Source organism: Pelophylax lessonae, assembly GCF_965119305.1.
Source record: "Pelophylax lessonae genome assembly, chromosome: 4".
Taxonomy (NCBI): Eukaryota; Metazoa; Chordata; class Amphibia; order Anura; family Ranidae; genus Pelophylax; species Pelophylax lessonae.
Genome location: NC_138771.1, coordinates 448,608,344 through 448,626,166, shown reverse-complemented (window position 1 = coordinate 448,626,166; position 17,823 = coordinate 448,608,344).

Below are 17,823 nucleotides of genomic sequence, written 5' to 3'. Positions count from 1 at the left end.
GGCAAGTGGTTAATAATATTGCAAAAAATAAAAAGCGCAGAGGTGATAAAATACCACCAAAAGAAAGCTGTTTGTGGGAAAAAGTATAGTATTGCATGACCGCGTAATTGCCAGTTAAAATCACACAGTGCCAAGCAGAAAAAGTGGCCTGGTCATTAAGCAGGAAAATCCTCCGGTCCTATAGTGTTTAATCACAAAGTAGCGACAGCAGCCTTTACTGATCACAGGGATGTAAATTAAATCCATTTTGCCGTGTTTATAGCCCTAAATATACTCCCTCTTACCTGCAATGACAAAGCATGACCTTCAATCTGGTGGACAGGACAGCAACTGCTATGCTGTTCCCCCCAGGAACAGAAGGTCTGACTTTTTAGTTCCCCACCCTTTGCTTGCAGTTAAACTTTGTGCTGCTATCTACTGGTGCTTTAACCACTTTCAGACCGGAGGATTTGGCTGCTCAAAGACCAGGCCCTATTTGGCGATTCGGCACTGCATGACTTTAACGGACAATTGCGCAGTTGTGCGATGCTGTACCCAAAGGAAATTGACCTATTTCTTTTCCCCACAAATAGAGCTTTCTATTGGTGGTATTTGATCACCTGTGCGATTTTTATTTTTTGCGCTATAAACAAAAAAAGAGCAACAATTTTGAAAAAATAACAATTTTCACATTTTTTTTATATGAAATTCTCAAAAAAATGTAAAAATCAAAATGTTTTAACATTTTAGGCTAATTTGTTTTCTTCTACATATTTTTGGTAAAAAAATCACAATAAGCGTATTTTGCGCAAAAGTTATTGTGTTTACTAACTACGGGAAAGATTTATGTAATTTTTTTATTGTTTTTTTTTTTACTAGTAATGGCGGCGATCTGGAATTTTTTTTTGCAGGACTGCGACATTGCGGTGAACAGATCGGACCCCTAACTGACATTTTTGACACTTTTGGGGGTACCAGTGACATTACTACAGTAATCAGTGCTAAAAATATGCACTGTTACTGTAAAAATGACACTGGCAGGGAAGAGGGTAACTGTACTGGTGATCAAGGGGCTAAATGTGTCCCTAGGGATGTGATTCTAGCTGTCAGGGGGCATGGCTTGTGAAGTAATCACAGAGACATGCGATCCTATATAGCAGGATCACATAGCCTCTGTGATCACTTCAGGGAGAATGACAGACGGCTAGAGCTCTGTCAGAGTTACCATTGGGTTCTTGGTCACCTTTCTGACTAAGGCCCTTCTACCCCGATTGCTCAGTTTGGCCAGGCGGCCCGCTCTAGGAAGAGTCCTGGTGATTCCAAACTTCTTCCATTTATGGACGATGGAGGCCACTGTCCTCATTGGGACCTTCAATGCTGCAGGAATTTTTTCGTACTGTTCCCTAGATCAGTGCCTCGATACAATCCTGTCTCGGAGATCTACAGACAATTCAATAGACTTCATGGCTTGGTTTGTGCTCTGACATACACTGTTAACTGTGGGGCCTTCTATAGACAGGTGTGTGCCTTTCCAAATCATGTCCAGTCAACTGATTTTACCACAGGTGGACTCCAATCAAGTTGAAGAAACATCTCAAGGATGATCAGTGGAAACAGGATGCACCTGAGCTCAATTCTGAGTGTCATGGCAAAAGCTGTGAATACTTATGTGCATGTGATTTTTTTGTTTTTTATTTTTAATAAATTTACAAAGATTTTAAACAAACTTCTTTTACGTTGTCATCATGGGGTATTGTTTGTAGAATTTTTAGGAAAATAATTAATTTAATCAATTTTGGAATAAGGCTGTAACATATAAAAATGTGGAAAAAGTGAAGCGCTGTGAACACTCTCTGAATGCACTATTTCAATCTTATGCTATCTCTGATATGTTTGATATACAGTATTAGAAACTTCCTGACTGCTACCTTTATTTTATTATTTTCACACCTCTCCCTTGCATATTTGATTGCTTTTGATATTTTTAAAATTTTAACTGTGCTTGAGTTATGTTAAATATCTATTGTATCCTATAACAACTTTTTACTCACAGACTCTAATTTTTTCACTTTGAACTGAGGAAATGGCCACGAAACACAGTTTTTCCCCTTCCATACCGCGCCATAATAAAATGACGGCGGCAGGAAGTCTTTCTCGATCCGGGCGGCCCTCATATGACGTCCACCCAGTCTTGGCGCAACTGCGCGCCCCCGGGGGCGGGCAGCGCGGCGATCGGGGGTGAGGCTCGTCCCTCGGACTGAGCCCAACCCCGATCAAGGTAAACAGCCAATGAAATTTGGCTGTTTACTACGTGATCGGCTGTGTCAATCACAGCCGATCACATGAGCGGCTCCAGCGCGAGCCGCTCGTTCCTTCCTCAATGCGTGCCCCCCCCCCGGGGGCGCGCAGCGCGGCGATCGTAGATGAGGCTCGTCCCTCGGACAGAGCCCATCCCCGATCTAGGTAAAGAGCCAATGAAATTGGCTTTTTACCACGTGACCGGCTGTGTCCAATCACAGCCGGTCACAAATGTCAACAGAGAGCACAGTAACTAGCTGTCACCGTGTTCTCCTCCTCACACACTGATCCTGTGTGAGGAGGAGATTGCGGTAACAGCTAGTTACCAATTACAGTGCACCCCAAAGACACTGATTGCCCCCCCCATTAAATAGCACCTGTCACTAGCCCATCAAAGTACCTGTCACTAGCCCATCATAGTACCTGTCACTAGCCCATCAAAGTACCTGTCACTAGCCCATCAAAGTACCTGTCACCAGCCCATCAAAGTACCCGAGTACCTGTCACCAGCCCATTAGGTACTCTGATGACAGGTACTCGGGTACTCTGATGGGCTGGTGACAGGTACTCGGGTACTCTGATAGGCTGGTGACAGATATTCGGGTACTCTGATGACGGATACTCTGATGACGGGTACTCGGTTACTCTGATGACAGGTACTTGGGTCCTTTGAGTACCTGTCACCGTACTCGGGTACTTTGAGTACCCGTCATTGGAGTACCCGAGTACCTGTCACCTACCCATCAGAGTACCCGAGTACCTTCCACCTGCTCATCAGAGTACCTGACACCTGAAGTACCCGAGTACTTGCCGCCTGCTCATCAGTACCCATCACTACTCATCAGTACCTATCACCTATCAGTATCAGTACTGATCATCCGTACCCATCAGTACAGTATCACCTATCAGTATCAGTACTACTCATCAGTACCTATCACCTGCCTGTCACCTGCCCATCAGAGTACCCGAGTACCTGTCACCTGCATATCGGAGTACTCGAGTACCTGCCACCTGCTCATCAGTACCAGAGTACCTGTCACCTGCCTGTCACCTGCCCAGCAAAGTACCCGAGTACCTGTCACCCTTCATACAGCCACCATGTCCAAGTCCAAAAAGGTTTATATACGTCCTCCGTTTAAACCTAAATACCGGTGTTATGGCAGCAGATAGCTGCCATAACCCTGGTATTTTTTTAAACGGTGGACGGTTGGTTTTCCGAAAAGGGTGGTCCCAGTGGCAGATTCACTGCGGGATCACCCTTCTGGGATGGCGGAAGAGGTGCCCCCCTCCCCCGCGTTCCTGTCCTTTTCCCCGCTTACCGGACCCGCCAGCAGCAGGGAAAAAGATCCGGTCCCGGATCCTCACAGACAGGATGTCGAGTGAGGGCAAGCTTGCCCTCACTCGACTCTATGGTCTTGGAGGACCGGAGCTACGGCAAACGTTGTTGCCCAGCAACCGGTTTAAAGGTCCCTTTTTTTTTTTTCATTTTGTTTTATTATTTTTTTATTTTTATTTTTTCTATCTTTTAGTGGACTTTTTGACCCCAGATCTCACAAAAAAAGAGGTCCTGTCGTGCCTTTTTGTTTACATTCCTTGTAATAGAAATAAAAATGATCAATTTATTTTTTTTAAAAAACGGTGTAAAAATAAAAAATAATAAATAAAATAAATAGTAAAAAAAAAAAAAAAAAAAATTAAAGCGCCCTGTCCCTGTTAGCTCGCGTGCAGAAGTGAGCGCACACGGAAACCCCGCCCACATATGTAAACGGTGTTCAAACCACACATGTGAGATATCGCCGCGATCGTTAGAGCAAGAGCAATAATTTGAGCCCTGGACCTCCTCTGTAACTCTAAGATGGCAACCTGTAGAAATTTTTAAAGTGTCGCCTATGGGGATTTTTAAGTACCAAAGTTTGTCGCCATTCCGTGAGCGTGCGCAATTTTGAAGCATGACATGTTGGGTATCTATTTACTCACCGTAACATTATCTTTCACATTATGGAAAAAAATTGGGCTAACTTTACTGGTTTCTTATTTTTTATTTTCGATCCAAAAAAAATTTCCAAAAAAAATGCGTTTGGAAGATTGCTGCACAAATACAGTGTGATAAAAAATATTGCAATAATCTCCATTTTATTCTCTAGGGTCTCTGCTAAAAAAATATATATAATGTTTGGGAGTTCTAAGTAGTTTTCTAGCAAAAACAACTGATTTTAGCTTGTAAACACCAAATGTCAAAAATAGGCCTAGGCAAGTGGCTAGGATGCATGATGGTGCTCCTTGGATGTTGGGCCCCTCTATATGGCTAGGCTGTGAAAAAGTCTCACACATGTAGTATTGCCATACTCAGGAGGAGTGGCAGAATGTATTTTGGGGTGTCATTTTTGCTATGTACATGCTATGTGTTAGGAATATCCTATAAATTGACAACTTTGTGTAAAAAAAAAAAAGTTTAGATTTTTTTCCCACATTTTCCAAAAACTTGTGGAAAAAAAATGACATGTTCAAACGACCCATAATGCCTCATAGAATATACGTTGGAGTTTTTTCTTTCCAAAATGGGGTCATTTTGTGGACTTTTCCATTGTATTGGTGCTCTAGGGCCTTGAAAAGTGTGATAGGTAGTAAGAAAATGTTATGTGTATTTATGCTCCTAGAAAGCCTGAAGGTGCTACTTAGATGTGGAGTCTCTTTTTGTGGCCAGGCTGTGTAAAAGTCTCACACATGTGGTATCACCATACTCAGAAGGAGTAGCAGAATGTATTTTGGGGTGTCATTTTTGCTGTGTACATGCTATGTGTTAGAAATAGCTTATAAATGGACAACTTTGTGGGAAAAAAATAAAAATAAATGTTTTTCTTAATATTCCCAAGAATTGTGGGAAAAAATTATAACTTCAAAAAACTCACCATGCCTCTTACTAAATACCTTGGACTGTCTACTTTACAAAAAGGGGTCATTTGGAGGGGGGGGGGGGTATTTATACTGTCCTGACATTTCAGGGCCTCAAGAAAGGAGATAGGCTGTCAGTACATCTGGTGTGATCAATTTTCAGTAATTGGTACCATAGCTTCTAGACTCAATAACTTTCACACAGACTAAATAATATACACTAATTTGGGTTACATTTTCCAGAGATATGTAGCAGTATAAATTTTGGCCCAAATGTATGAAGAAAAATTAATTCTTTGCAAAATTTTATAATAGAAACTAAAAAAAAGTGTTTTTTTTCAACATTTTTGCTATTTTTTTGCTTATATCACGAAAAAAAAAAAAAAAACCCCAGTTGAGATCAAATACCACCAAAAGAAAGCTCTATTTGTGTGAAAAAATGATAAAAATTCTGTTTGGTTACAGTGTAGCATGACTGAGCAATTGTCATTAAAAGTGTGAGAGTGCTGAAAGCTAAAAATTGGTCTGGGCAGGAAGGAGGTCTAACTGCTCTGTATGGAAGCAGTTATTATGTGAAATAAAGTAATAGGATGTTTTACTAAAGCAGACAACTCATGCCTATCCCTTGAGTAACTACACTGGGCTCCTCTGCCAATCATTTTAGCGACTGGCTTTTTTTGCGCTGTCTCTTCTTACCATATCAATTTGGTTCCCCTTCTCGACACTTTCACCAGTTCTGCAATATTCTTTTTGTTAACTTGTGCACAAAGTGGAAATGCATAGTTCAGATTAGGAGACTCTCGACATTATAGAGTTAGGACTGCAGTACATTGGGGTGCCATGACGTGGCCACTGCAGCTTATGCATGTATTTGCAAATGTCTGCAGACTAAACCCCTTGGTTTTAACGTGAACGGCTAGACAGGGTCAATTCATTTTTTGCAGGCTGGCTGGCAAGTAAGTTGGGAATTGTTTTGTTATTTTCTTACATATTTCAGATAAGGTCTTTCTAAAGGTTTGTACAGGGACAAAACAATGTCTCTGTCTGCAGTCTATAGATTGAATTGCTGGTTAGTGATAGCCGGGAGGGAAGGAGTTAAAGCATTTGGTGGGCTTTCTGCTGGGCTGTGCCTTTCCCTGTAATCATAAATGCAGGAGGGAGGCTTTGCCTGGGTGAGTCCCGGATGCATAGGGAGAGGCTGACAGCTGAAAATGTGATTCATCCAGTCGAGCAACCACTCGCCCTGAGGGAAACGAGCCTGTACGGGAAACTGCACAGTCAGCATGGGAAGAGACACAGACAAGTCACAGCATGTAATCTCCAGCCACTTCACAGAGTTGCTGCAGCTGCCAGAGAGAGCCTCACCTGCCTCTAGGAACTTTCCACATGGAGGTAGAGTGCTGGAACCTACAGTCCACACTGAAGAACACCAGCTGCAAAACATTGACTCAGCCAGTTATGGGCTCTTCTGTGCAGGTATGCTGGGACAGCCACAAGCCTGAGTTATGGACTAGTGACTTTAGGGAAAGACTGTGCACTTTGTTGAAATTGTAATGTTTGAAACTTTCAATAAAGCTTTTGAAACTTTGTCCTTCCCTGGTCTGAGAACCTACCTAGAAGGGTGCTACACTAAAAAGTTGTGTTGTGTAATAATTGTTCACATGTAAATGGTACCCCTTTCTGAATAAGGGTGACACCAAGTCCCAAACAATCTTGCCGCTGCTCCCTATGTAGACTGGGCAGTTATGGGGCTCCAAACTACTATATTTTCCCTTGTAAACAAGGAAACATTATGTATGGCCTGTTTCCCTGTCACAGAGCTTATACATTTTGACCTTATATCTGGCACGCTTGCTGGGGAGAAACTGTGCGAAAGCAATGTGGCCAGAAAACCTAATCAGGGACTTGTCTACACAGACAACTTGTTGGGGCACATACAAGGCTGCAAATTTTTGGTTAAAGTGGTTTACAAGGGGCCAAATTTTGTGGAGCCGATCATATTCAGGGTCACCCTGAGGACAACAGAGTTCATTGTCGTTGAAGTGCATAAACCACAAGATTTGCTCATATCTAGTCCTGGTCATGGCAGCAGAGAACACAGGCATTGGATGAATTGGCTCAGTGGACCCATATGACTGCAACTCACTCTTTTTTGGTAATGCCCATGTTGAGATAAAAGCCCAGAAAGGTCTTAAATTAAGGAACCGTTATAGGTTTTTCATCCAAATTATCTGGCAAGAGTCAAATTTAGATTTGCAGCGATAAATTGATTGGATATAAATTGTTTTGATGCACAATAGATCCATACAGATCCTCAGTGGAAAACAGCTAAAAAACAAAGGGCAGTTTAATCTGCTGTTTCCACCTGAATTCCGGGTTGGTCAGTGAATGGGGGAAGTATGGGCGCTGCAGAAGTGGTGAGCTCCCAATCAGGATTTGCAAGCGCATCAGGAACGGCACTATGGGCCTGTCTTTGAATTATTGGTTGCTGTGGCTGCGGGACACTACTTGTGCTAGCCACCGCACAGCTTGAACTACACTTATGGGACTTGCTGCATCACTAAGTGTTACTGCAGTGCTGGTTTGTCTATGACCAGGATGTACTAGGCTGCTGGTGCTCGCCAGTTTGCCAGAAGGTTGAGCGTCACTAGTACTGGCACTTTGCTGCATACGAGAACCATGCAAATTGTTGCACCTCAGCAACCTTGGGAACGGGTCGGGTATGCCTGACCTTAACAGGGACCAATACTCCATCGTCAGAGCCATCTGTCTGGGTGCCGCTGCTATCTGCAGGTTTGAATACTAAGCCCGATTCCGACAGTGAGGACTCCCATCGCTCTCATCTGTCATGCTCAACATCATGTGGGCCTATTCACTAGTGTACCTTTGTTTTGACATTTTTGACCACTAAATTTATATGTACCTTGTGAGACTCACAAGTAAAAAAGCACCTGGTTGTAAAAAAACAAAAAATGGACCTCCTAGTGTTATCAGAGATCAGGCCTGACTCTGCTAATGCTGCGGGTTTGTGTACTGTGTATCAGAAGTGACAGTGATCTACTGACACTGCACTTGTCTGGGGGGGAGGGGCTAAATGCAGGTGCTGGCAGGTGTCGGGGCTGATCCTGCTAACGCTGCGTTTTTGGGAACACTACTATTGGGGACGCCAGTGTAGTTCTGATCTGATCAAAGATATTGATCCGTCCAGACACTATAATAGTAATGAAGGTGCGTAATGTGTATGTTAGTGTTACTGGCAATAAAAGTGTTAAATTGTACTAGTGAATATGTGGCGTGCAATTTGACGCTGTCTGGGATCGACGCTAACTATCTAGCTTCACCAGTGACCCGAATACAGTGATCAGAAAAATGATCTGTACACTGTACTAATGGCACTGTGATAGGGCAGTGAAAGGGGGGCAACCAGGGAGTTAAAACTTTATCAGAGAATATGTGGTGGGTACCCTAAACCTATCTGGGACTGACGCTAACGCTATTTAGCATCACTAGTAACACTAATACAGGAATCACTAAAAAATCTGCACAATGTACCTAGTGACACTGTGACAGGGAGTGAAAGGGTTAACCGGAGGGGCGATCAAGGGGTTTAATGCACCTAACTTTGGGCTCTGGATTCAGTGTAGTACTCCCAGTAGATGTTATCTCTTCCTTCGTGGAACCGAAAAAAGGGCTCCAAGAGGGAAGATTCCATCATTTCCTGGGCCTGTGTTCACATTACACAGGTACAGGATATTCTGCCATTTGTCAGAACCGATCAGCAGGTCTAGGCCATAAATCATTGGCCTGGACCTGATGACTGATCGGTTCTGAACCGAATCCGACCACCGCTAGGTCCGCAAACGCACGCCCCAGGCCCGCTGCATGAAATGACGTACAGGTAAGTGATTTTGCGCAGGAGAGCCGACTTGTTGCAGTACATGTACGGTAGGTGGTCGGCAACTAGTTATTAATATTTAGATTATGATTTTTTTTAATATTTCTCAGCATGTTGATGTTTTGATTCTTTGAGTTGTTCTTTTCACTTTGCTTATCCTTATCAAGCATTTCCTGAAGAAGCCAAGATGGCGAAACATGTGGAAGATTAAGCGGGATGGGATGTTCTCCTTACCTGTTGTATACCTATACATGGTTGAATCAATGTTTCTAAGTATATTCTGTAAATACAACTCAAGCCATTTTAACAGTAGTTTTCGTAGTAAGAATTTTGCATCTATAAAATTCCATCCTTCAAACCCTTTTGCTAGTACTTTTTCTATATAAATTTTGTGTGCAGAACAACATCTCCATTTGGAAAAACAATTGCCTGCTGTACAACTGGGAATTTAAGATGACCCTGTATTTTGGGCTTATTCGAAATCTGGTTTCATAGATAAAATCATTAAACAACCATTTTAGACTCTTAGCAATTCTTAAGAGTCTTATAATCTTCTTGGGTTCAAGCTGAGTTCATTCAGCAGAATTCATTAAAAAGGTCAATGTTGTAAGAATATATATATGTGATATGTGTGTGTATACACATATATATATATATATATATATATATATATACACATATACACACACAGTTGTGCGTTGTGCTCATACGTTTACATACCCTGCCAGAATTTAAGATTTCTTGGCCATTTTTCAGAGAATATGAATGATAACACAAAAACGTTTCTTTCACTCATGGTTAGTGCTTGGCTGAAGCCATTTATTATCAATCAACTATGTTTACTTTATTTAACCACTTAACGACCGGCGCACGACGATCTACGTCGGCACTCAGCCCCGGCCAGGCAAACTGACGTAGACCTACGTCAGCACTTTTTGCCGGCCCTGTGCGCGCTCCCGCGCCCCGCCGCCGCCGCCGATGACTCGATTGGGTTCAGAACCGATCAGTCATCAGGTCCAGGCCAATCATTTTTGGTCTGGACCTGTTGATCGGTCCTGCCCAATCAGATCATCCTCTAAGCCTGTGAAATGTAAACACAGGCTTAGAGGAGATGTGCCCTCCCCCCACAACGGTCTTTTTGGATCCAGCGTGAGAGGAGAGCACATCTTACTGTGAGTATTGCACCAAGCACACCCACACACAGTTAGATAGGCACATTTCACCCCCGATCGCCCCCCCAATTAACCCCTACAGCACCTGACACAACACACACTATATACAGCATATAGCATATACCTATATACCTGTATAAGTGTGATTTGTGAACAGGTGTAGCCCTTGCGACCCCCCCTTTTCCACTCAAATTACCCCCCACCCCCCCCTAATAAAGATTTAACCCACTGATCCCCCCTGAACCCCCCCTGATCACCGCCATTAACCCCTACACCCTCTGTCACATCAGCACTAATACAAACGCAATATACGGTGTTATTGTATTTTTGTATTAGTGTCATTGTGATCAGAATTAGCGCAGGCGACTAAGTTTCTGTCCCAAGAAGGTTTAGGGTCCCCACCACCCGCCCAATAAAGATTTAAGCCCCTGACCCCCCCCTGATCACCCCTACACCCCCTGCCATAACACACACCGTATACAGTATATAGCATTTTGCTATATACCCGTATAAGTGTGATTTGTGGTCAGGTCTAGCGCTTGCGACCCCCCCTTTTCCACTTGAATTACCCGCCACCCCCCCTAATAAAGATTTGAGCCCCTGATCCCCCCTGATCCCCTCCTGATCACCGCTAGTTAACCCCTACACCCTCTGTCACATCAGCACTAATACAAACGTAATATACTGTGTTTTTGTATTTTTGTATTAGTGTGATTGTGATCAGAATTAGCGCAGGCGACTAAGTTTGTGTCCCAAGCAGGTTTAGGGTCCCCCCCACCCGCCCAATAAAGATTTAATCCCCTGATCCCCCCCTGATCACCCCTACACCCCCTGCCACAACGCACACTGTATACAGTATATAGCATTTTCTATATACCCGTATAAGTGTGACTTGTGACCAGGTTTAGCGCTTGCCACCGTTCCTTTTATCCTTAGGATACCCGCCAGCCCCTTCCAATAAAGATTTAAACCCCTGATCCCCCCCTGATCACATCCCGTTAACCCCTACACCCTCTGTCACATTAGCACTAATACACACATAATATACTGTTTTTACTGTATTTTGCATTGGTGTCATTGTGACTTGAGGTTGTGCTAGCTAGCTAGTTTCTTTCCCAAAGGAGGTTTAGGGTCCCCGCCACCCCCCCCAGATCCCCAGCGCATAGTTTAGAAATAACCCCTTGATTGCCACACACACACGCACGCACGCACATACACTTCCATTTCTAGTATAGTGTTTGAACAGATCAATATCTGATCTGATCAGAACTATACTAGCGCCCCCATAGTTTAGGGTTCCCAAAACGCAGTGTTTGCACGATCAGCACTGATTCCTGCCAGCACCTGCGTTTAACCCTTTCACCCAGGTAAGTGTAGTAATCAACAGATTACTGTCACTTACAAAAAAACACAAGACACAAAACCGCTGTGTTAGCAGAGTCAGGCCTGATCCCTGCTAGCATTAGCAGTTTTTTTGGTAGCGCTTGAAATAATCTTCGACAACCAGGTGCTTTTATTACCTGTGAGTCGCATCACTGTACGGGTAAATTTAGTTACCAAAATGACCAAACGTTCGTACAGAGATGAAGAGCTTATCAGTTTTATGCTGACCGAGTCATCTGATAGCGAAGGGGAAGCTACAATGACCAAATCAGGGTCAGTATATGAACCTGATGATGGCAGCGGCTCCCTGACAGATAGCTCCGACGACAGATGGGTCCCTGTTAGACCCAGGCGTACCCGACCCCATTCTGGAGTTGATGAGATGCAGGAATCGCAGGGTGCTCGTATGGAGCAGAGTGTGGGTACTAGTGCCGCTCATCCTTCTGGCGACCTGGCAAGCGCCAGCGGCCTAGTACACCCTGGACCTAGTACAACCAGCACTGCAGTAAGACCTGGTGACGTGGCGAGTCCCCTAAGTGCAGTTGAAGCTGGTGCGGTGGCTAGCACAAGTAGTGGCCCGCAGCCACCGCGTATTCGAAGACAGGCCCGTAGAGCCCATAGTGCCCTCCCTGATGCGCTGGCATTTCCTAATTGGCAACCCACTGATACTACAGCGCCAGTACTTCCCCCATTCACCGCCCAACCTGGAATCCACGTGGAGACAGCTGGTTTTACGCCCCTGAACTTTTTTGAGCTGTTCTTCACGGAAGATCTTTTCAGATCTATTGTGGATCAATCAAATTTATATGCACAACAATTCATCGCCGCCAACCCAAATTCGCCCCTTGCCAGACAATTCGGCTGGAAACCTTTAACGGTTTCCGAATTTAAGATCTTTCTGGGCCTTTCCCTCCACATGGGCATAACTAAACAGAGTGAATTGCGGCTATATTGGTCCATTAGCCCACTTCACCATATGCGCATGTACTCTGCCTCCATGTCCAGGGCGAGATATGAGCAAATTCTGCGATTTATGCATTTCAGCGACAATGAAATCTGTCGTCCTCGGGGAGACCCTGCATACGATCGGCTCCACAAAATTCGGCCCCTCATAGACCACTTCAATCAGCGGTTTGCAGCCTTGTTTACCCCCGAACAAGTTGTCTGCGTTGACGAGTCCCTGATTAAATTTACTGGCCGCCTTGCTATGAAACAGTACCTCCCCAGCAAGCGTGCCAGATACGGGGTCAAACTGTATAAATTGTGTGACAGGGCCACAGGCTATACAGTTAGTTTCCGGGTCTATGAGGGAAAAGATAGCACTGTGGAGCCCCCCAACTGCCCAGACTACATAGGGAGCAGCGGTAAGATCGTTTGGGACTTGGTGTCACCCTTATCTGGAAAGGGGTACCATTTGTACGTGGACAACTTTTATACAAGCGTGCCACTATTTAGTCACCTGCTCGAATTACAAATTGGCGCATGTGGCACCGTGCGACCTAATCGCCGGGGCTTCCCCCAACGGCTTGTAGATTCCCGTCTTAGTCGGGGGGCGAGAGCCTGCTTGAAAACGGACAAATTGCTTGCGGTGAAGTGGAAGGATACACGGGATGTTTATGTTCTGTCCTCCCTTCACGCAGACACGACAATCCAAATCACTACGGCAACTGGCGTTGTGGAGAAACCCCTCTGTGTCCACGAATATAACCTTAACATGGGAGGGGTGGACCTTAACGACCAGATTTTGGCGCCGTATTTAGTTGCCCGTAAAGCCAGACGCTGGTACAAAAAAGTGTCTGTTTATTTATTCCAATTGGCGATGCTGAACGCCTTTGTCCTATACAAGGCGTCAGGACGAACTGGATCTTTCCGGGAATTCCAGGAAGAGATCATCCTTGCCTACCTGTACCCAGGAGGCATGCCTGCCCAACTTCCCCTTCCAGATGCAGTGAGCCGGCTGCATGAGAGGCATTTTCCTTATGCCCTCCCGAGTACCCCTACCCAAAGATGGCCCCAAAGAAGATGTCGTGTCTGTCGCAGGCGCGGATTTAGGCGTGACACCCGTTATTATTGTCCCAAATGTCCTGACCAACCTGGTCTCTGCATCGGGGAATGTTTTGAGCGCTACCATACACTAGTGGAGTATTAGTGTAGGGTACAGCACGACACAGTGTAGGGCACACAAACACAGGGTCTCGAAGGATGTTGGATGTCCATCGACATTTTGAGAGACCCAAGCTGGAAGAGAAGATCGCAGAAGATCGCAGTCCCAAATCAAGACATGAAGAAACAGTTAGAAAGAAAAATAAAAGGATCCAAAAACTGTTGTTGTGTCAGTCATTTTATATGTCCTTCTACTCTTCTTACTGTACATTTAAATGTCCTTTGTTTGTTTTTTCATTCTTTTGTGACCTGTTTCTCCTGCAGGTACTCGTCGGCTACCACGCATTGATTTTATATATTCTGACACAAACAGTGTTTGCGCTCAGCATATATGGATACCTTTGCTGATAGCAGCTGTGGTGATTTTCTGATTTCAGCACTGCAGTTAAAATCCTATTTTGGTATACGTGGATAGTGCCGTGTATACCCATCATTAAATTCAGTGGGTGGTTGTTTGGGCGGTTAATGATGAGAATCCAAAAACTTTTGTTGTTGTCAGTCATTTTATATGTCCTACTCTTCCTAATGTACTTTTTTTTAATGTACTTTGTTTTTTCATTCTTTTGTGACCTGTTTCTCTTGCAGGTACTTGTCGGCTACCACGCATTGATTTTATATATTCTGACACAAACAGTGTTTGCGCTCAGCATATATGGATACCTTTGCTGATAGCAGCCGTGGTGATTTTCTGATTTCAGCACTGCAGTTAAAATCCTATTTTGGTATACGTGGATAGTGCCGTGTATACCCATCATTAAATTCAGTGGGTGGTTGTTTGGGCGGTTAATGATGAGTAATACTACGCATTATTCCTGTGCTGATTTCTGATAGGTTCTCTTTTTTTCCGTTCAGCCCACAGGCTGCATGAAAAAAAAAAAACCTATATGCCAAACAAGGACTAGCAATGTACTGGTACGTTGCTGGACTTTGAGTGGTTATACCAGGATGATGCCTGCAGATTTAGGCATCATCTTGGTATCGTTTTTTACAGCCAGCGGTCGGCTTACATGTAAAAGCAATCCTAGCAGGTAATTGGCCGCTAGACTGCTTTTACATGCAGTGGGAGGGGCCTCCCCCCCCCACCTTCCGCAGCCTTCCGTGGTTTTTCTCGGGCTCTCCTGTCCCACCGGTTAACCCGAGAGTGCAGCCGGTGGTTCAGTTATCTAACCATAGAGCTAATTGAAGATTAGAATGGCTCCAATCATCTCTATGGCCTAAGATGCCGGAGGCTACGAGCATTTCATGACTTCTTTTTCGCCAGAAATAAACAGGGCCATTGGGAAATTGGGAAAGTATTTTATCACACCAATTTTGGCGTGGTCAGAAGCATTAAGGTCAGAGGAGAGATCTAGAGTATAAAAGACCCCAATTTTTAAAAAAAAGAGTACCTGTCACTACCGATTGCTATCATAGGGGATATCTAAATTCACTGTGATAGCAATAAAAATGATTTAAAAAAAAAAAAATTAAAGGAAAGGTGTCAAAATAACATAAAAGAGCAAAAAAAAAAAAAAATCGAGCTCCGCCCCCTTTCCCCCGTGCTTGCGCGCAATGGCACACGCAAGCGTTGGTCTAGTGTCATATGTAAACCGCAATTTCAGCATGCATGTGAGGTATCGCCGCGATCGCCAGATCGAGTGCAGTAATTCTTGCAGTAGACCTCCTCTGTAAGTCTAAAGTGGTAACCTGTAGAGACTTTTAAAGGTTTTTAAAAATGTACGTACGTTTTTGCCGCTGCGCAGGTGTGCGCAATTTTTAAAGCATGTCATGTCAGGTGTCTATGAACTCGGCATAAGATCATCTTTTAAATCTTACCAAACAAATTGGAATTATATAGTGTATTTGTGCAATAAATTTAAAAAAAATGTATTTTTTTCGCAAAAATTGCGTTTGGAAAATCTGTGCGCAAATACCGTGTGACAAAAAAATTTGCAACATCCACCATTTTATTCTATAGGGCCTCTGCTTTAAAGAAATATATAATGTTTGGGGGTTCAAAGTAATTTTCTAGTAAAAAAAAAATATTTTTTCATGTAAACAAAAAGGCACAGAAAAGGCTTGGTTTTCAAGTGGTTAGAAGAGTGGGTGATGTGTGGCTAAGATTGAGCGTAAAATGCCGGGACTGTTCAAACACCCCCCAAATGACCCCTTTTTGAAAAGTAGACACCCAAAGCTATTTGCTGAGAGGCATGGTGAGTCCATGGAATATTTTATATTTTGCTACAAGTGTCGGGAAAATTATTATTTCTTTTTTTTTTGTTGTTTTTTTACAGAAAGTTGTCACTAAATGATCTATTGCTCACACATGCCATGTGTATATGTGAAATGACACCCCAAAATACATTCTGCTGCTTCTCCTGAGTACAGGGATACCCCATGTGTGAGACTTTTTGGCAGCCTAGCTGTGTACGTGCCCCCGAAAACCAATCCACATCTTCAGGTTTTCTAATGGCGTAAATTGCTGATTTTACCCCTGACTACCCGTCACAGTTTCAGAGGCCCTGAAATTTCAAGATAGCACAAAACCCCACCAAATTACCCCATTTTGCAAAGTAGACACTCCAAGCTATTCGCTGAGAAGCACGGGGAGTCCATGGAATGGTTTATATTTTGCCACAAGTTTCGGGAAAATAATTTTTTTTTATTTTATTTTTTTTTTTTACACAAAGTTGTCAGTAAATGATATAATGCTCACCCATGCCATGGGTATATGTGAAATGACACCCCAAAATACATTCTGCTGCTTATCCTGAGTACAGGGATACCCCATGTGTGAAACTTTTTTGCAGTCTAGCCGAGTACAGGTCCCCGAAAACCAGTCCCCACTTTCAGGCTTTCCAAAGGCGTAAATTGTTGATTTCACTCCTGACTACCTATCACAGTTGCGGAGGCCCTAAAATTCTAAGATAGCACAAAACCCCCCCAAATGACCCCATTTTGGAAAGTAGACACCCCAAGCTGTTTGCTGAGAGGCATGGTGAGTCCATGGAATATTTTATATTTTACCACAAGTTCCGGGAAATATATATATATATATATATATATATTTTTTTTTTTACACAAAGCTGTCAGTAAATGATATATTGCTCACACATGCCACGGGTATATGTGAAATGACACCCCAAAATACATTCTGCTGCTTCTCCTGAGTACAGGGATACCCCATGTGTGAGACTTTTTTGCAGTCTAGCCGAGTACAGGACCCCGAAAACCAACCTCCACTTTCAGGCTTTCCAAGGGCGTAAATTGTTGATTTCACTCCTGACTACCTATCACAGTTTCGGAGGCCCTAAAATTCCAAGATAGCACAAAACCCCCCCAAATGACCCCATTTTGGAAAGTAGACACCCTGAGCTATTTGCAGAGAGGCATGTTGAGTGTTTTGCAGATCTCACTTTTTGTCACAAAGTTTTGGAAATTGAAAAAAGAGGAAAAAAAATGCATTTTCCTGTTTTTTCTTCATTTTCCAAAAAAAATGAGAGCTGCAAAATACTCACCATGCCTCTCAGCAAATAGATTGGAGTGTCTACTTTGCAAAATGGGGTCATTTGGGGGGGTTTTGTGCCATCTTGGCTTTTTATGGACTTCAAAAGTGTGATAGGTAGTAAGGAGTGAGATCAACAATTTACGCCCTTAGAAAGCCAGAAGGTGCAGATTGGTTTTCCGGGTCCTGTACGCGGCTAGACTGCAAAAAAGTCTCACACATGGGGTATCCTTGTACTCAGGAGAAGCAGCAGAATGTATTTTGGGGTGTCATTTCACATATACCCATGGCATGTGTGAGCAATATATCATTTACTGACAACTTTGTGTAAAAAAAAAAAAAATATATATATATATATATATATATATTTCCCGGAACTTGTGGCAAAATATAAAATATTCCATGGACTCACCATGTCTCTCAGCAAATATCTTGGGGTGTCTACTTTGCAAAATGGGGTAATTTGGGGGGGTTTTGTGCTATTTTGGAATTTTAGGGCCTCCGAAACTGCGACAGGTAGTGCAGAGGTGACATGAACAATTTACGCCATTAGAAAA